Below are 19,518 nucleotides of genomic sequence, written 5' to 3'. Positions count from 1 at the left end.
CAGGAGGGAAAGACGTGCCTCGTTGGAAAGCTCTTTGGCAGCCGCTCGCATGGCCCCACAGCCCGTGGGGCTGCGGGCTTTGCGGCGGCCGTCAGCCTTGGCGCCACCGGCGCCCACATGGCGCCGCCGCGCCAGCCTGCGAAGCATTTTCCGGTAGGGCCGCCTCTCTGGCCACAGCTCCCACGCCCGAAGAGCCAGGAGGGAAAGCCGTGCCTCGTTGGAAAGCTCTTTGGCAGCCGCTCGCGTGGCCCCACAGCCCGTGGGGCTGCGGGCTTTGCGGCGGCCGTCAGCCTCGGCGCCACCGGCGCCCACCTGGCGCCGCCGAGCCAGCCTGCGAATCATTTTCCGGTAGGGCCGCGGCTCTGGCCACAGCTCCCACGCCCGAAGAGCCAGGAGGGAAAGCCGTGCCTCGTTGGAAAGCTCTTTGGCAGACGCTCGCGTGGCCCCACAGCCCGTGGGGCTGCGGGCTTTCCGGCGGCCGTCAGCCTCGGTGCCACCGCCGCCCACGTGGCGCTGCCGCGCCAGCCTGCGAAGCATTTTCCGGTAGGGCCGCGGCTCTGGCCACAGCTCCCACGCCCGAAGAGCCAGGAGGGAAAGCCGTGCCTCGTTGGAAAGCTCTTTGGCAGCCGCTCGCGTGGCCCCACAGCCCGTGGGGCTGCGGGCTTTGCGGCGGCCGTCAGTCTCGGCGCCACCGGCGCCCACCTGGCGCCGCTGAGCTAGCCTGCGAAGCATTTTCCGATAGGGCCGCGGCTCTGGCCACAGCTCCCACGCCCGAAGAGCCAGGAGGGAAAGCCGTGCCTCGTTGGAAAGCTCTTTGGCAGCCGCTCGCGTGGCCCCACAGCCCGTGGGGCTGCGGGCTTTGCGGCGGCCGTCAGCCTCGGCGCCACCGCCGCCCACCTGGCGCCGCCCAGCCAGCCTGCGAAGCATTTTCCGGTAGGGCCGCGGCTCTGGCCACAGCTCCCACGCCCGAAGAGCCAGGAGGGAAAGCCGTGCCTCGTTGGAAAGCTCTTTGGCAGCCGCTCGCGTGGACCCACAGCCCGTGGGGCTGCGGGCTTTGTGGCGGCCGTCAGCCTCGGCGCCACCGGCGCCCACCTGGCGCCGCCGCGCCAGCCTGCGAAGCATTTTCCGGTAGGGCCGCGGCTCTGGCCACAGCTCCCACGCCCGAAGAGCCAGGAGGGAAAGCCGTGCCTCGTTGGAAAGCTCTTTGGCAGCCGCTCGCGTGGCCCCACAGCCCGTGGGGCTGCGGGCTTTGCGGCGGCCGTCAGCCTCGGCGCCACCGGCGCCCACCTGGCGCCGCCGCGCCAGCCTGCGAAGCATTTTCCGGTAGGGCCGCGGCTCTGGCCACAGCTCCCACGCCCGAAGAGCCAGGAGGGAAAGCCGTGCCTCGTTGGAAAGCTCTTTGGCAGCCGCTCGCGTGGCCCCACAGCCCGTGGGGCTGCGGGCTTTGCGGCGGCCATCAGCCTCGGCGATACCAGCGCCCACCTGGCGCCGCCGAGCCAGCCTGCGAAGCATTTTCCGGTAGGGCCGCGTCTCTGGCCACAGCTCCCACGCCCGAAGAGCCAGGAGGGAAAGCCGTGCCTCGTTGGAAAGCTCTTTGGCAGCCGCTCGCGTGGCCCCACAGCCCGTGGGGCTGCGGGCTTTGCGGCGGCCGTCAGCCTCGGCGCCACCGGCGCCCACCTGGCGCCGCCGAGCCAGCCTGCGAAGCATTTTCCGGTAGGGCCGCGGCTCTGGCCACAGCTCCCACGCCCGAAGAGCCAGGAGGGAAAGCCGTGCCTCGTTGGAAAGCTCTTTGGCAGCCGCTCGCGTGGCCCCACAGCCCGTGGGGCTGCGGGCTTTGCGGCGGCCGTCAGCCTCGGCGCCACCGCCGCCCACGTGGCGCCGCCGCGCCAGCCTGCGAAGCATTTTCCGGTAGGGCCGCGGCTCTGGCCACAGCTCCCACGCCCGAAGAGCCAGGAGGGAAAGCCGTGCCTCGTTGGAAAGCTCTTTGGCAGCCGCTCGCGTGGCCCCACAGCCCGTGGGGCTGCGGGCTTTGAGGCGGCCGTCAGCCTCGGCGCCACCGGCGCCCACGTGGCGCCGCCGAGCCAGCCTGCGAAGCATTTTCCGGTAGGGCCGCGGCTCTGGCCACAGCTCCCACGCCCGAAGAGCCAGGAGGGAAAGCCGTGCCTCGTTGGAAAGCTCTTTGGCAGCCGCTCGCGTGGCCCCACAGCCCGTGGGGCTGCGGGCTTTGCGGCGGCCGTCAGCCTCGGTGCCACAAGCGCCCACCTGGCGCCGCCGAATCAGCCCCCGAAGCATTTTCCGGTAGGGCCGCGGCTCTGGCCACAGCTCCCACGCCCGAAGAGCCAGGAGGGAAAGCCGTGCCTCGTTGGAAAGCTCTTTGGCAGCCGCTCGCGTGGCCCCACAGCCCGTGGGGCTGCGGGCTTTGCGGCGGCCGTCAGCCTCGGCGCCACCGGCGCCCACCTGGCACCGCCGCGCCAGCCTGCGAAGCATTTTCCGGTAGGGCCGCGGCTCTGGCCACAGCTCCCACGCCCGAAGAGCCAGGAGGGAAAGCCGTGCCTCGTTGGAAAGCTCTTTGGCAGCTGCTCGCGTGGCCCCACAGCCCGTGGGGCTGCGGGCTTTGCGGCGGCCGTCAGCCTCGGCGCCACCGGCGCCCACCTGGCCCCGCCGAGCCAGCCTGCGAAGCATTTTCTGGTAGGGCCGCATCTCTGGCGACAGCTCCCACGCCCGAAGAGCCAGGAGGGAAAGCCGTGTCTCGTTGGAAAGCTCTTTGGCAGCCGCTCGCGTGGCCCCACAGCCCGTGGGGCTGCGGGCTTTCCGGCGGCCGTCAGCCTCGGTGCCACCGGCGCCCACCTGGCGCCGCCGAATCAGCCCCCGAAGCATTTTCCGGTAGGGCCGCGGCTCTGGCCACAGCTCCCACGCCCGAAGAGCCAGGAGGGAAAGCCGTGCCTCGTTGGAAAGCTCTTTGGCAGCCGCTCGCGTGGCCCCACAGCCCGTGGGGCTGCGGGCTTTGCGGCGGCCGTCAGCCTCGGCGCCACCGGCGCCCACCTGGCGCCGCCGAGCCAGCCTGCGAAGCATTTTCCGGTAGGGCCGCGGCTCTGGCCACAGCTCCCACGCCCGAAGAGCCAGGAGGGAAAGCCGTGCCTCGTTGGAAAGCTCTTTGGCAGCCGCTCGCGTGGCCCCACAGCCCGTGGGGCTGCGGGCTTTGCGGCGGCCGTCAGCCTCGGCGCCACCGCCGCCCACCTGGCGCCGCCGCGCCAGCCTGCGAAGCATTTTCCGGTAGGGCCGCGGCTCTGGCCACAGCTCCCACGCCCGAAGAGCCAGGAGGGAAAGCCGTGCCTCGTTGGAAAGCTCTTTGGCAGCCGCTCGCGTGGCCCCACAGCCCGTGGGGCTGCGGGCTTTGCGGCGGCCGTCAGCCTCGGCGCCACCGGCGCCCACGTGGCGCCGCCGAGCCAGCCTGCGAAGCATTTTCCGGTAGGGCCGCGGCTCTGGCCACAGCTCCCACGCCCGAAGAGCCAGGAGGGAAAGCCGTGCCTCGTTGGAAAGCTCTTTGGCAGCCGCTCGCGTGGCCCCACAGCCCGTGGGGCTGCGGGCTTTGCGGCGGCCGTCAGCCTCGGTGCCACAAGCGCCCACCTGGCGCCGCCGAATCAGCCCCCGAAGCATTTTCCGGTAGGGCCGCGGCTCTGGCCACAGCTCCCACGCCCGAAGAGCCAGGAGGGAAAGCCGTGCCTCGTTGGAAAGCTCTTTGGCAGCCGCTCGCGTGGCCCCACAGCCCGTGGGGCTGCGGGCTTTGCGGCGGCCGTCAGCCTCGGCGCCACCGGCGCCCACCTGGCACCGCCGCGCCAGCCTGCGAAGCATTTTCCGGTAGGGCCGCGGCTCTGGCCACAGCTCCCACGCCCGAAGAGCCAGGAGGGAAAGCCGTGCCTCGTTGGAAAGCTCTTTGGCAGCTGCTCGCGTGGCCCCACAGCCCGTGGGGCTGCGGGCTTTGCGGCGGCCGTCAGCCTCGGTGCCACCGGCGCCCACATGGCACCGCCGAGCCAGCCTGCGAAGCATTTTCTGGTAGGGCCGCGGCTCTGGCGACAGCTCCCACGCCCGAAGAGCCAGGAGGGAAAGCCGTGTCTCGTTGGAAAGCTCTTTGGCAGCCGCTCGCGTGGCCCCACAGCCCGTGGGGCTGCGGGCTTTCCGGCGGCCGTCAGCCTCGGTGCCACCGGCGCCCACCTGGCGCCGCCGAGCCAGCCTGCGAAGCATTTTCCGGTAGGGCCGCGTCTCTGGCCACAGCTCCCACGCCCGAAGAGCCAGGAGGGAAAGCCGTGCCTTGTTGGAAAGCTCTTTGGCAGCCGCTCGCGTGGCCCCACAGCCCGTGGGGCTGCGGGCTTTGCGGCGACCGTCCGCCTCGGTGACGCCGGCGCCCACCTGGCGCCGCCGAGCCAGCCTGCGAAGCATTTTCCGGTAGGGCCGCGGCTCTGTCCACAGCTCCCACGCCCGAAGAGCCAGGAGGGAAAGCCGTGCCTCGTTGGAAAGCTCTTTGGCAGCCGCTCGCGTGGCCCCACAGCCCGTGGGGCTGCGGGCTTTGCGGCGGCCGTCAGCCTCGGCGCCACCGCCGCCCACCTGGCGCCGCCGCGCCAGCCTGCGAAGCATTTTCCGGTAGGGCCGCGGCTCTGGCCACAGCTCCCACGCCCGAAGAGCCAGGAGGGAAAGCCGTGCCTCGTTGGAAAGCTCTTTGGCAGCCGCTCGCGTGGCCCCACAGCCCGTGGGGCTGCGGGCTTTGCGGCGGCCGTCAGCCTCGGCGCCACCGGCGCCCACGTGGCGCCCCCGAGCCAGCCTGCGAAGCATTTTCCGGTAGGGCCGCGGCTCTGGCCACAGCTCCCACGCCCGAAGAGCCAGGAGGGAAAGCCGTGCCTCGTTGGAAAGCTCTTTGGCAGCCGCTCGCGTGGCCCCACAGCCCGTGGGGCTGCGGGCTTTGCGGCGGCCGTCAGCCTCGGTGCCACAAGCGCCCACCTGGCGCCGCCGAATCAGCCCCCGAAGCATTTTCCGGTAGGGCCGCGGCTCTGGCCACAGCTCCCACGCCCGAAGAGCCAGGAGGGAAAGCCGTGCCTCGTTGGAAAGCTCTTTGGCAGCCGCTCGCGTGGCCCCACAGCCCGTGGGGCTGCGGGCTTTGCGGCGGCCGTCAGCCTCGGCGCCACCGGCGCCCACCTGGCACCGCCGCGCCAGCCTGCGAAGCATTTTCCGGTAGGGCCGCGGCTCTGGCCACAGCTCCCACGCCCGAAGAGCCAGGAGGGAAAGCCGTGCCTCGTTGGAAAGCTCTTTGGCAGCTGCTCGCGTGGCCCCACAGCCCGTGGGGCTGCGGGCTTTGCGGCGGCCGTCAGCCTCGGCGCCACCGGCGCCCACATGGCACCGCCGAGCCAGCCTGCGAAGCATTTTCTGGTAGGGCCGCGGCTCTGGCGACAGCTCCCACGCCCGAAGAGCCAGGAGGGAAAGCCGTGTCTCGTTGGAAAGCTCTTTGGCAGCCGCTCGCGTGGCCCCACAGCCCGTGGGGCTGCGGGCTTTCCGGCGGCCGTCAGCCTCGGTGCCACCGGCGCCCACCTGGCGCCGCCGAATCAGCCCCCGAAGCATTTTCCGGTAGGGCCGCGGCTCTGGCCACAGCTCCCACGCCCGAAGAGCCAGGAGGGAAAGCCGTGCCTTGTTGGAAAGCTCTTTGGCAGCCGCTCGCGTGGCCCCACAGCCCGTGGGGCTGCGGGCTTTGCGGCGACCGTCCGCCTCGGTGACACCGGCGCCCACCTGGCGCCGCCGAGCCAGCCTGCGAAGCATTTTCCGGTAGGGCCGCGGCTCTGTCCACAGCTCCCACGCCCGAAGAGCCAGGAGGGAAAGCCGTGCCTCGTTGGAAAGCTCTTTGGCAGCCGCTCGCGTGGCCCCACAGCCCGTGGGGCTGCGGGCTTTGCGGCGGCCGTCAGCCTCGGTGCCACCGGCGCCCACCTGACGCCGCCGCGCCAGCCTGCGAAGCATTTTCCGGTAGGGCCGCGGCTCTGGCCACAGCTCCCACGCCCGAAGAGCCAGGAGGGAAAGCCGTGCCTCGTTGGAAAGCTCTTTGGCAGCCGCTCGCGTGGCCCCACAGCCCGTGGGGCTGCGGGCTTTGCGGCGGCCGTCAGCCTCGGCGCCACCGCCGCCCACCTGGCGCCGCTGAGCCAGCCTGCGAAGCATTTTCCGGTAGGGCCGCGGCTCTGGCCACAGCTCCCACGCCCGAAGAGCCAGGAGGGAAAGCCGTGCCTCGTTGGAAAGCTCTTTGGCAGCCGCTCGCGTGGCCCCACAGCCCGTGGGGCTGCAGGCTTTGCGGCGGCCGTCAGCCTCGGCGCCACCGGCGCCCACCTGGCGCCGCCGAGCCAGCCTGCGAAGCATTTTCCGGTAGGGCCGCGGCTCTGGCCACAGCTCCCACGCCCGAAGAGCCAGGAGGGAAAGCCGTGCCTCGTTGGAAAGCTCTTTGGCAGCCACTCGCGTGGCCCCACAGCCCGTGGGGCTGCGGGCTTTCCAGCGGCCGTCAGCCTCGGTGCCACCGGCGCCCACCTGGCGCCGCCGCGCCAGCCCCCGAAGCATTTTCCGGTAGGGCCGCGGCTCTGGCCACAGCTCCCACGCCCGAAGAGCCAGGAGGGAAAGCCGTGCCTCATTGGAAACCTCTCTGGCAGCCGCTCGCGTGGCCCCACAGCCCGTGGGGCTGCGGGCTTTGCGGCGGCCATCAGCCTCGGTGCCACCGGCGCCCACCTGGCGCCGTCGCGCCAGCCTGCGAAGCATTTTCCGGTAGGGCCGCGGCTCTGGCCACAGCTCCCACGCCCGAAGAGCCAGGAGGGAAAGCCGTGCCTCGTTGGAAAGCTCTTTGGCAGCCGCTCGCGTGGCCCCACAGCCCATGGGGCTGCGGGCTTTGCGGCGGCCGTCAGCCTCGGCGCCACCGGCGCCCACCTGGCGCCGCCGCGCCAGCCTGCGAAGCATTTTCCGGTAGGTCCGCGGCTCTGGCCACAGCTCCCACGCCCGAAGAGCCAGGAGGGAAAGCCGTGCCTCGTTGGAAAGCTCTTTGGCAGCCGCTCGCGTGGCCCCACAGCCCGTGGGGCTGCGGGCTTTGCGGCGGCCGTCAGCCTCGGCGCCACCGGCGCCCACCTGGCGCTGCCGAGCCAGCCCCCTAAGCATTTTCCGGTAGGGCCGCGGCTCTGGCCACAGCTCCCACGCCCGAAGAGCCAGGAGGGAAAGCCGTGCCTCGTTGGAAAGCTCTTTGGCAGCCGCTCGCGTGGCCCCACAGCCCGTGGGGCTGCGGGCTGTGCGGCGGCCGTCAGCCTCGGCGCCACCGACGCCCACCTGGCGCCGCCGAGCCAGCCTGCGAAGCATTTTCCGGTAGGGCCGCAGCTCTGGCCACAGCTCCCACGCCCGAAGAGCCAGGAGGGAAAGCCGTGCCTCGTTGGAAAGCTCTTTGGCAGCCGCTCGCGTGGCCCCACAGCCCGTGGGGCTGCGGGCTTTGCGGCGGCCGTCAGCCTCGGCGATACCAGCGCCCACCTGGCGCCGCCGAGCCAGCCTGCGAAGCATTTTCCGGTAGGGCCGCGGCTCTGGCCACAGCTCCCACGCCCGAAGAGCCAGGAGGGAAAGCCGTGCCTCGTTGGAAAGCTCTTTGGCAGACGCTCGCGTGGCCCCACAGCCCGTGGGGCTGCGGGCTTTGCGGCGGCCGTCAGCCTCGGTGCCATCGGCGCCCACGTGGCGCCGCCGCGCCAGCCTGCGAAGCATTTTCTGGTAGGGCCGCGGCTCTGGCCACAGCTCCCACGCCCGAAGAGCCAGGAGGGAAAGCCGTGCCTCGTTGGAAAGCTCTTTGGCAGCCGCTCGTGTGGCCCCACAGCCCGTGGGGCTGCGGGCTTTGCGGCGGCCGTCAGCCTCGGCGCCACCGGCGCCCACCTGGCGCCGCCGCGCCAACCTGCGAAGCTTTTTCCGGTAGGGCCGCGGCTCTGGCCACAGCTCCCATGCCCGAAGAGCCAGGAGGGAAAGCCGTGCCTCGTTGGAAAGCTCTTTGGCAGCCGCTCGCGTGGCCCCACAGCCCGTGGGGCTGCGGGCTTTGCGGCGGCCGTCAGCCTCGGCGCCACCGGCACCCACCTGGCGCTGCCGCGCCAGCCTGCGAAGCATTTTCCGGTAGGGCTGCGGCTCTGGCCACAGCTCCCACGCCCGAAGAGCCAGGAGGGAAAGCCGTGCCTCGTTGGAAAGATCTTTGGCAGCTGCTCACGTGGCCCCACAGCCCGTGGGGCTGCAGGCTTTGCGGCGGCCGTCAGCCTCGGCGCCACCGGCGCCCACCTGGCGCTGCCGCGCCAGCCTGCGAAGCATTTTCCGGTAGGGCCGTGGCTCTATTTCTCTAATTCTCTCTAATTCTCGGGATGCGTTAAAAAAATGGGAAAACCTGTAACTGCGGGCGTGAGGCGTCGGGACAGACCGAAATCTCTCATTTATACGTAAGGAATGTGTGTATCGAGAAATAATGTTCGTTTGTGGGTGTGAAATAAGTTCAAAATAAAAACCTCCGTCTCTGAGGACTCGCTGATTCTGTGCTTCTGCGTTACACAAAAGGTCCCAGAATATAAAAGTACTTAAAAAATGCATTTACAGAAAGGTTTTAGTGTCAGAACAGACGGGTGAGCCGGCGGCCTGCGCGGACGTACGTGTTTAGGCAGATTCTCCGCGTAAGAGTGAACAGAAAACACAAATTACAGATATAACGTTTGTGTAAAATACAGATACAGCGTTTGTGTAAAATATAGATGTAATGTTTGTGTAAAATACAGATATAATATATGTATAAAACACAGATTAACGTTTGTGTAAAATACAGATATAATATATGTATAAAACACAGATTAACGTTTGTGTAAAGGGCGGCGCAACTGCGGGGGCCGGGGCTGCAGCTGGGCTCGTGCAGCCGGAAAGGAAAACAAAAAAAAAATGCGGAAAAAACCCCCATAATTCATGCGGGAAAAGGCCCATATCCCCGATTCTCCCGTTCCGGTGGACGAGGCCCCCCCCCGCCCCCCCCCCTCCGGCCCCGCCGCCCCGCGCGGGGCGATGTCGCGTCCCCGGGGCTGGTTGCGGGGGGCAAGGCCGCGCTGGGCGGGTCTGGGGCGCGGCGGCGGCGGCTGCAGAGAGGCCGCGGGGCCCGGCAGCGCTGAGGGGCCGCGGGCGGCGGCGGCGCGTGGGAGCGGCGGGACCGAGGGCGGGTCCTGCGGGGGGGGGGGGGCGGGGGGAGCGGCGCGTGCGCTGTGGCCCCGCCTCCCGCCCTCCCCGGCCCCGCCCCCGGCAGCCCCGGCCACGCCCCCCGCGCCCCTCGGCCCCGCCCCTCGGCTCCGCAGCTCGTGCGCATGCGCGGCTTCGCGGCTGCCCGGTCCGGCGCCTGTCCCGAGAGAGCGGCGGCTGGAGGCCGAACCGGGACCGCCGGGGCACCGGCGAGCTCCGCGCCGCCTGGAGCGGCATCAGTGCCGCCCGCCCGGCCCCGAGAGCGGCCGTCGGCCCTCCAGTAATCGGCTCTTAACGCGTTAACGCGCCCCCGGTGGTGCCCGGCAGTTTTCCGGGCGTCCATCTCCATGGCCCTGCGGTCCTCAAGGACCCCGGAAGTGCCCCCTCAGTCAGCCGACGCGCGTCTCTATGGCAGTTTAGTCCTCCAGGGGTCCCTTCAGTCAGCCGACGCGCATCTCTATGGCACTTTAGTCCTCCAGGACCCCGGAAGTGCCCCCTCAGTCAGCCGAGGTGCGTCTCTATGGCACTTTAGTCCTCCAGAAACCCGGAAGTGCCCTCTCAGTCAGCCGACGCGCGTCTCTATGGCACTTTAGTCCTCCGTGAACCCGGAAGTGCCCCCTCAGTCAGCCGACGCGCGTCTCTATGGCAGTTTAGTCCTCCAGAAACCCGGAAGTGCCCCCTCAGTCAGCCGACGCGTGTCTCTATGGCAGTTTAGTCCTCCAGAAACTCGGAAGTGCCCCCTCAGTCAGCCGGCACGCGTCTCTATGGCAGTTTAGTCCTCCAGGGGCCCCCTCAGGCAGCCGACGCGCGTCTCCGTGGTACTTTAGTCCTCCGGGAGCCCGGAAATGCCCATCAGTCTTCTGGGAATCCCATGATTCCAGCACTCTTCCCAGACCGCAAAGCGCGATGAACAGTTAACCACAAAAATATCCGAAGATCGCAAAAACAAAGCGACCCCTGCGGAACTCTCTTCTCCACAGCAACGACTGGACAGAAATCAACCCAAGGCGGTGAGAGAATCACCAGAGGCGAGTCCCAAAGGGACAGAAAAAGGGGTGGTGCTTCGCCTGCGGGGAACTTAAGGCAGGGGAAAAGCAGCTGCTGCTCCTGCGGCCGCCTTCGCGTCTCCTGGGGGTCGGCCCTGCCCCTTTCCCAGGGGATTGTGGGAAGGGCGGTGGGCGGGGCCCGGGGTACGTGAGCCCCCGCCCGGGCTCAGGAGCTCGTTCTGCTGCTGGGCCCCGGGGGGTCGGTGCTCTGCTGGGCCTTCGGTTGGCGGCAGCTCTGGGGCGGGCTCAGCTGTCTGGGGAGGCGCGTTTTGGCGTTTCGGGGGGCGGGGGTGAGAAGGGCTGAGCTGAGGCCTTCGGGAGCAGTAAACCTCCAGCCGCCTGTACGGCAGAAAGTTGGCTGGTCTGCTGCTTTTTTGTTTCCTTTTTCTCAGGTCAGTGACTTCGTGATGCGTGTTTGGGGGGTGCCCGGATGGTTTAACAGCGTGCTTTGCTTTGCTTTGTTCTAGGAGCACCGCGTTTTCCTAGAATTCCTGACTTCTTTGAAGATGGAACTGTGGGGTTTTCACCGGTTTTGCAGTAGGCTGTGTGAATTGCTGATATTGTTTCTCTTAATTGGGCTGACGACGAGATTATCTTGTAGGGGTTACGGCGAGCGTTTTGTATGCGGCTGCATATGGCACTAGCGTTTCTCAAGAAAGCAGCAGGGACGTAAGGCGTAGCGTCGCTCAGGGTGTGGCGTGGCTCGTCACCTTCCCCCATTGCCCGCGGAGTGCCACGGTGTCCCTCGCGTGTCTGCAGCTGGCAGCAAACTGGGTTCGTCAGTCTCTGTCGTGTCGGTTTTGCCTTTGGATCTGGGTGTCGACGGGGTCCGGTCTGTTCTAGTCTCTTGCAGTTGAGGCGAGCTGGACGGTGTGGAGGAGGAGCGCGGGACTGGTGATGTCGCGGAAACGCAATGGTAATTTTGTGTTTGTTGGTATCGTCGGTGCCATAAATAATTGTTGCGGCAGCCTCCGACTCTGGAATCGACGCGACGCAGGTGAGCGGATTGCCGTGGCACCTCTGAGGACGAGGGTGTTGTGGAAGAGGTTGACATCTACTGTCATGGCGGTCGCTGCTGGAGCTGTGCTTTCTCTTTGTTTTGCCGATGAAGAGGAACGTGGTGACTGCAGGAACGCCTCAGTTAGCTGTTTGTTGTGGGTTTTTTTCGTCAGGGATGAATTCAGGCCACTGGCCCTCCGAAAGCGAAGTAGAGGGACAAGCGCTGGAGGGGGCCAAGGTTGGCAGTTTCAGGGAGGAGTTTTCAAGTCAGGGTAGAGCAGAGGCGTATCCAGGAGCAGTGTCCTCTGCGCAGGTAAAGGGGGCGGGTTACTCTTCAGCACAAAGGTAGCGTGTGCTGGGCAGGGCAGTTCTGGCCCGCGTCTGTTGTGTTGTTTGTGTGGTGTGTTTTCTGTGTCTTAAACCTTCCTTGGGACTCAGTGTCCTCTTTCCACTTGAGGAGCGCGGTCTGTACTTCAGGCACCATCCCTAGAGCCTCGAATGCCTGTCCCCATTGGCATTGCCCCAGTCGGGGGCTGCTTTTCTTGCATCATAAGCTTAAAGCGTGGCTGGGTCTTTAGAAACTCGGAAGTTTCTGGACGGTCCTCATCTGCGGCGTTGTTCCTGGCTGCGGGAGCAGCCCTGTTCTCTAGCCACCCCTTTTCAGTGACTGCGACTTCTTCCCTGCATCCTTAAGTTCTTCGGTCTTGAAGACCGGCTTCCCGCGCATACACCTCCTCAGTCTGAGAGTCACTCGTTGTCCCGGGCCGTTGCGTTGTCGTCATTTCCTGGGCTTTCCCTCGAGCCTTCTCACGTCACCGCCATGGGCCCGCAGGTCTTCTTGCCTGACAATCCCTTACGTCGTCGGGGTGTCATCCTTCTTGCTGGGAGTTTTCTCTGATCCGCGAGGTGCGTTGTTTGTGGCGTTGTGTGTAGCGTTGGTCTGTGCTTGTGCGTGTTGGGCTCGAAGCTGCTCTGCCCAGTCGCGTAGAGTCAGGGGCAGGGGGAAGAGCAGCAGGACTCTATGGGTAATACGTTGACGTAACGAGACTGTTGAGGCCAAGGTGGCACAGTCAACTCCCATCAAGGAGCCACCAGCAGGTGGTGTGGGCAGCTCTTTAATTAAGGGGTTTTTTGGGATGAGCAGAGCTGTGTGGGAGGGGCTGTTCCGCAGTAGTGACGCAGACTGCGTCTCCGAGATGTTAAAGCCGCTTTGTGTGGGGTGTCATGTTTGTGTAGTTTGGTTTCTTTTTGATGTCAGGCGGCAATTGTACTCCAGATGGTATTTCTAAGTCAAAAGACGACCTTTTCCGGAGGGGGTGTGTGGGGTGTCACACTGGGTCCCCCCCAAAAATGCCTGAAAATTCATGGGGGGAATGTGTGTTTAAAAATAGAATAAAACCTGTCTATATGGGCGTGAGGCATTGAAATAAAGAAGATTTTCTCATTTTTACAGATATTGTAAAATATGAGTTTATGTGTATAAACTCGTTTTTGTTCTAGCTACTGAGATGTTAATTAGGGTGCTTTATGCAGGTTCAGGAAACACGTGACTTGTAATTCCATGCTTTTTTGTTGCTTTCTGTATTTTGGGACGCAAGTAGCGCTGTGGTGTAAAAAGTCAAAGCGAGATTATCAATATGACTTTAAATTGCCAGCAGTTTACAATAAATAACTTATTTCACAGGGGAAGATGTTTTTGAGGAAGTTTTCTCCTAGAATCTGGTTCTGTTTTGTTATTCGCTCCCATCCAGAAAGGGGTTCTGGCAGAAGGTCGTTAGTGTACACGCTCTCGCTAGAAATGAGGAACGACCCCGTAGTAACAGATTGTGTCTGGGTTTGTATTTTTTTTGTTTTGAAGGACACTCAAGTACATAAATTTTAATAATAATGTTACCATTGCATTGAATAAGCCACTTTCCCGTAGAGATAAGTCTGATGTTTATTTTTTTTCTGTCTCACCTCTCTCTAACTGCTCCCCTGGACACACCGTTGATGCAATGGGAGGAGCAGATGATGCTTTTTCTAGCAAGGGTCGCTCTCACTCTTCACTACTTGTTAGATGGTAAAATTAAAGCAAATAACAACACCTGCTGCCCCTTCAGCTGCTTTTATGCTTCTGGGGGGCGGCCCCACCCTTTACCCAGGGGATTGTGGGAAAGGTGGTGGGCGGGGCCCGGGGTACATGAGCCACAGCTTCGGGTCAGGAGCTCGTTCTGCTGCTGGTCTTCTCCGGGGTCAGAGCTCTGGAGCTCCTTCGGTGTTGTCTTGGAGCTCGTGCGGCCGTTCGGGAAGGCTTGTTTTGGCGTTTGAACTAGCGTAGGTGAGACATCAGAGGTGAGACTCCTCAATGGAAGGGTGGTTGCCACAGAAAGTGGAGTTGTATGTTATCTTTTTTCTTTTTTTTTTCCCCCCATATCTTTAGTTTCGTAGGGAGCATTTAGTTTGTTTAAATGGTTTAATAGTATGCATCTCTTCTTTTTTTTCTTGCTTATGGCAGGTGGTGTGTGTTTTACTATAATTTCTGACTTCACTGAAGAGAAAATGTTGTATTTTTTTCCAATTTTGATGTATGCTACGTTAGTTGGTGTTTTTGTTAGTCTTAATTGGGTGCGTTATGAGATACTGGAGCAGGATTTAGGGCAAGCGTTTTGTAGGTATCTATATATTGAGTTTGTTTTGAGAAAGCAGCAGGGATGTAACAGCAGGGATGGCTCATCATTTCCCCCCAGAGCACACAGGGCATCACGGTGGCCCTGAAGCTCTTGCAGGAGGCTACCAGTAGGTTCTGTAACTGTTTTCCTGGCTTTCCGGGTCTGTAGCAGAGCCCGGAGTCTCTGTGAAGGCAGAAGATGGGAGGTGTCTGCCACACACAGGGCTCAGAAGAGCAGGTCCCGAGGAGCGGTTGGAAAATCAGGGGCAGGAGTTGTGGGGGGGCAGTGGGTCTCCTTCCCTGACGGCTCAGGAGAAGGGAGGGAGTCTCTAAAGTTTTGGCATTAGGGGATGGCTGGGCAAGGGAGGCGGGTTCATGTGTCTTTCTCAAACCAGTCTTGTAGTTGGGTTTGGTTGTCGATGGTGTCTAGTCTGCTCTAGGCTCTCGCATTTGAGGCAAGACAGATGGTATCGAGGAGGAGCACGGGACTGGTGGGTTGGCAGAAGCGCGGTGGTCATGTTGTGTTTCTTGGTATCTTAGGTGCCGTGAATAACCGTCGCTGCAGCATCCCACTCTAGAATCGGCGCGGGGCAGGCAATCAGACTGCGTCAGCGTTCAGGAGGCTTGAGGGGTTTTGTGGAGGAGGTCGGCATCTCCCCTCGGGGCACTTATTGCTGGTGTTGGGGCTGCTCTTGCGATGACTTTTCCTTTTCCTTTTGCAGAGGAAGAGGAGTAAGCCGGTGACCGCAGGAACGTATCGGATGGTTGTGTCTTGTGGACTATGTCGAGGATGGAATCAGATGCTAGCCCTCCAAAAGCTAAGTTGAGAGACCAGCACCGGAGAGGGGCGGAGGCTGACAACTGTGTAATGGGGTCTTTGATGTTAGTGTAGGGGGGAGGGCTGTTCTGGGGCACAGTCTCCTTTGGGCAGGTAAATGACGTAGCTTACTGTCCGGTGTGATGTGAACGCAACCTGGGCAGGGCAGTTCCAGCCTGTGTGTGTTGTCGTGTCGTTCGTGTGGTCTGTGTTTTGCATCCTAGACCCTTTTTCTGGGTCTCGAGATCATCTTGAAGCTCCAGGAGCACGGAACGTGCATCGGGCGCCATCCTTATGGTGTCGAACGCCTGCACCCGTGGGCGTAGCACCAACTGTCTGCCTCTCTTCTTGCATTAGCATCTTAAAGCGTGCATCGGTCTTGCATCTTGGAACTTTCCGGATGGCCCACTTCAGCGACTGGGGCTTCTTCCCTGTGTCGTTACGCTCTTAGGTCTTGAAGCTGGGCTTCCTACGCGTCCATCTTGTCAGGCTCGACAGTCCCTCCTCAGGAACTGTGAAGTTCTACACTTGGTTTCAGGGGGTTCTGTGGAGCCTCTTCACATCGTCGCCATCACAGTGCCGCAGGTCGTCTTGCCCGACGGTGACTTTGGTCCCGGTGTCATCCCTCTTGCTGAGAGTTTTCTCTCATCCTTGAGGCGCGTCGTTTGTCGTGTTCTGTGTGGCGTCAGTCTGTGTGTGTCTGGCTCGGGGCTGCCCTGCCCGGGTGCGTAGCGTCCAGGGTAGGCAGAATCACGACGGCAGTCTGTAGTGAATATGAGGATCTGTCTAGACCCGGGCACAGGTTGCTCAGTCGTCTCGACTTGATTAGCTCTCGAGAGGCTGCGTGGACGGGTGTTTCATTAGCGGGCGCTGGCACAAGCGCAGCCAAGTTGGAGAGGGTGTTCGTGGCCAGTGAAGGGGACAGTATCTCAAAGATGGTAAGCCTGCGTTGTGTGGGGTGTAACATTTGCAGGCGTCTCTTCTCTGGATGACAGGCTGTAGTTGGACTTATGTGAACAGGGTTCTTCAGTAGAAACAAGACCTTTGGAGTTAAGCTACTGCTCCGCATTGGGTAATGTTTGATGTTGTGTTGCTTTTTTTTCAGGTGCAGAGAGATGAGGTGGCCGGGGATACGCAGGGGAGCTGACGGGAGCGCAGGACGAAGGTGGCTGAGCCCGAGGTATTAAAGGGAAGATGTGACCGGCGGCTCCATGAATACATTTGGCCATTTCTTCTTTTTTTCGTGTGAATGTGAGGTTACGTAGCCATGTGTGGAAGTGCTGGTCTGAGGTACAACAGAACCGGTGTTGTTTGCAGTCACGTCACTTTGCAGGTAAGTCTCTTCCAATGAACTGAACTCTCTGAAGGTAATGACGTATTTTTCAGGTAGTATCTGCCTTCAGAGCGCCAAGAACTTATATTTACACTTAATGCGAAGGGATGCCGTGCAGAGAGGCTCTTGCTTATACTTATTCCTATAACAGCACAGCGCAGCTGACTTTTATATATGCCCCGTCGGAGGGTCGGAAGCAGAAAAGCGTAGAGGGGTTGCACCCATGGTGAAGAGTAGACGGGACCGGTGACCCGAATCTGACTGATGGGGTATCGCATCCCATCCTCATCACCCTCAGTATAAAAGCGGGGGGATCGAAGGGGTCGGTACCTGTCGTCTGGCCTTTGAGGACTCCTCTGTCTGGTCATTGTCCTTTGACGCCGATCCGTGCATTTATGCAACCAGGTCTGGAATCTGGTTCCAGTCTGTCGCCGAGTCTGGTCCCGGACTTTCCCCGTGCCAGCGGGTGAGGCGATGGTCATCTTGGGAGCTCCATGCCGGGTTGTGTGTATATATTTTCTCTCTGCTACTGTTTTCCTGTTATTCTTGTCTTTCCTCGGTACTACTTTTCTGTTTATATTTCGTTAGAGTTCAGTTTCTCTTTCAGTTCCTAAGTCTCCCTCACATTGTTTTCTCCCTCAGGAGAGAAGTTAAAAGAGAGCATCTGTCGTTTCATTTAATGCCCAGCCTAAGCCATGACAGCAATGACAGAAGGGGCACCGGAGCGGACTCGGCTGAGGAGAGCGGCGGTCGGAAGGGTTGGTTCTTTCTCAGCCGCTGTATTACAGGCGGCGCACAAGCCTCTGCTTGCGCTCTGTCCGTCCTTCCTATCCAGAACGTGGTTCTGGCAGAAGTCGGGTAATACGTGTCGTCTTGCTAGAAGTGACATATGACCCCCCCCAGCATTGTGGGTTTTCTTTCACAAGGAAACTAAAGGACATCGAGTCTTGATTAAAAACGTGGTTATCGGGCCTAATGGTCTACTTGCCTATGGAGGTTAGGATGATGTCTTTCTCTTTATGTCTACGCCCTGCAGAAGTTTAAGTTTACGTACCTACTGGGCCCCGTTGCTGACACAATTGACGTAGTTGTAATAAAAGAGCACGTATTGTCCGTTCCTCTAAGGGTCGCTTTCTCCGTTTTGGTGTTTTGCACGCTGGACTTCTCAGGCCTGTGAGGAAAGGAGCAGCTGCTCCTCTGGCAGGCTCTGTGCCTCCTGGAGGTCAGCCGGGCCCCTTTCCCAGGGGATGGTGGGAAGGGGGGTGGGCAGGGCCCGGGGTATATAACCCACAGCCTCTGCTGGGGCAGCTCATTCTGCTGCCAGGCGTCTCCAGGGTCAGAGCTCTGCCTGTCCTTCAGTCGATTGCAGCTTCGGAGGCGGCTCAGCTCCTGGGGTGGAGACGTTATCCCATTTAGAGAACCGCAGGTAGGAAGCTGGAGGTGGCAAGACCTTGGGGACCAGGTGAGGTTTGGCAGCACGTACAGTAGAGAGCGGCCTCATGCGCCGCTTCTCTTCCGTGCAGTTTTTCAGGTGAGTCGCGTGGTAATGAGCATTCGGGGGGGGTGAGATGGTTTAAGGGTATGGTTTTCTCTCTTCCAGGCATGGCGCGTTATCCTGGAATCCCTGGCTGTATTGAAGACGGAACTTTCTTGTTTGTGTTTTTTTTTTTCCCACTAGCTTTGCTGTATCCCAGATAAGATGCCAATAGAATCTGTCTCAATCGGGCAGGTGATGAGATCACTTTGCAGGGACTGGGTGAGCACCTTGTCTGCAGCTGTAGATGGAGTTTTCGCATTTCTCAGGAAAGCAGCAGGGCCATAAGGTGTAACGCGTTTCAGGATGTGGGGCGCCTCGTCGCCTTCCCCCACTGTGCTCAGGGTTTCGCCGTGTCCCTGGAGCCTTTGCGGCTTGCGGCAGGCCCCTGGTGTAGGTCGGGTCAGGGCTTCGCTGACTCTGTGGGTCTGCAGCAGAGCCCGGAGTCCGTGGGAAGACAGAAGATGGGAGGTGGTGGCGGACGCAGGGAGAGGCTGGGAAGAGTGGCTCTTGAGAAGCGTCCAACGCCCGGTGTTTGGGCTGGCAAATAAAGGGTGGGAGCTGTGGGGAAGAAGTGGGGCTCCTTCCCTGGCAGCTCAGGGAGAAGAGAAGGGGTTTCTAAAGCTTTGCCACTGGGGGAGGGCTAGGAAAGGGAGCCGGGTTCATGAGTCGTCCTTGGACAGGTTTTGCAGATGGGTTTGGGTGTCGTTGGAGCCTGGTGTGTTCTAGGCTCTCGCATTTGAGGCAAGCCAGATAGTATCGAGGAGGAGCACGGGACTGGTGGGTTGGCAGTAGCACGGTGGTAATGCTGTGTTTCTTGGTATCTTAGGTGCCGTGAATAACTGTTGCCGCAGCGTCAGACGCTGGAATTGGCGCTGAGCGGGCGAGCAGAATGCCTCGGCGTTCATGAGGCTGAGGGTGTTGTGGAAGAGGTTGGCATCTCCTCTCAGGATGCTTATTGCTGGTGCTGTGGCTGACTTTGGGATAACTTTTTTTTTCTTTTCCTTTTGCAGAGGAAGAGGAGGAAGCTGGTGACCACAGGAACGTACTGGATGGCTGTTTTCTGTGGACTGCCTCAAGGATGGATTCGGACCCCTGGCCCTCCAAAAGCTAAGTTGAGAGACTGGCGCCCGAGAGGGGACGAGGTTGAGAATTGCAAAAAGGTGTCTTTGAAGTTGGCGTAGGGGAGAGGTTTGTCCTGGAGCGCAGTCTCCTTTAGGCACGTAAGGGACGTGGCTTACTGTTCGGCATTCCCGGGCAGGGCGGTTCCAGCCTGTGTGTGTTGTCGTGTCTTTCGTGTGGTCCGTGTTCTGTGTCTTAGACCTTTCTCGGGTCTCGAGGTCGTCTTTAAGCTCCAGGAGCACGGCATGGCGCCTCAGGCGCCATCCCTAGGGTCTCGAACACCTGCACCCATGGGCATAGCACCGTTCGGCTGCTGGTCTTCTTGCGTTAGAAGCTTAAAGCTCGCATCGGTCTTGCGTCTTGGAAGTTTCCGTATGGCCCGCGTCTACAACTGGGACTTCTTCCCTATGTCATTACGTTCTTAGGTCTTGAAGCCAGGCTTCCCCCGCATACATTTATCAGTCTTGACAGTCCCTTCTTATCGCAGACAATGATGTCCTACACTCTGTTTCAGGGGCTTCCATAGAGCCTCTTCGCATCACCACCACGGTCTCCAGGTCGTCTTGCCCGACGGTGACTTCCGTCCGGGTGTCATCCTTCTTGCTGAGAGTTTTTTCTCATCCTTGAGGCGCGTGGCTTTTAGCGTTCTGTGTAGTGTTGGTCTGTGCTTGTGCGTGTGTCTGGCTCGGAGCCCCCCTGCCCGGGTGTGTAGAGTCCAGGGCAGGCAGAATAGTGACGGGAGTCTATGGTTAATATGTGGATCTGTGGAGACCGAGGCAA

The sequence above is a fragment of the Larus michahellis genome, unplaced genomic scaffold, assembly GCF_964199755.1.
Source record: "Larus michahellis unplaced genomic scaffold, bLarMic1.1 SCAFFOLD_76, whole genome shotgun sequence".
Classification (NCBI taxonomy): Eukaryota; Metazoa; Chordata; class Aves; order Charadriiformes; family Laridae; genus Larus; species Larus michahellis.
The sequence above is the reverse complement of the archived record's forward strand: the minus strand, read 5'-3'. Positions refer to the sequence as shown.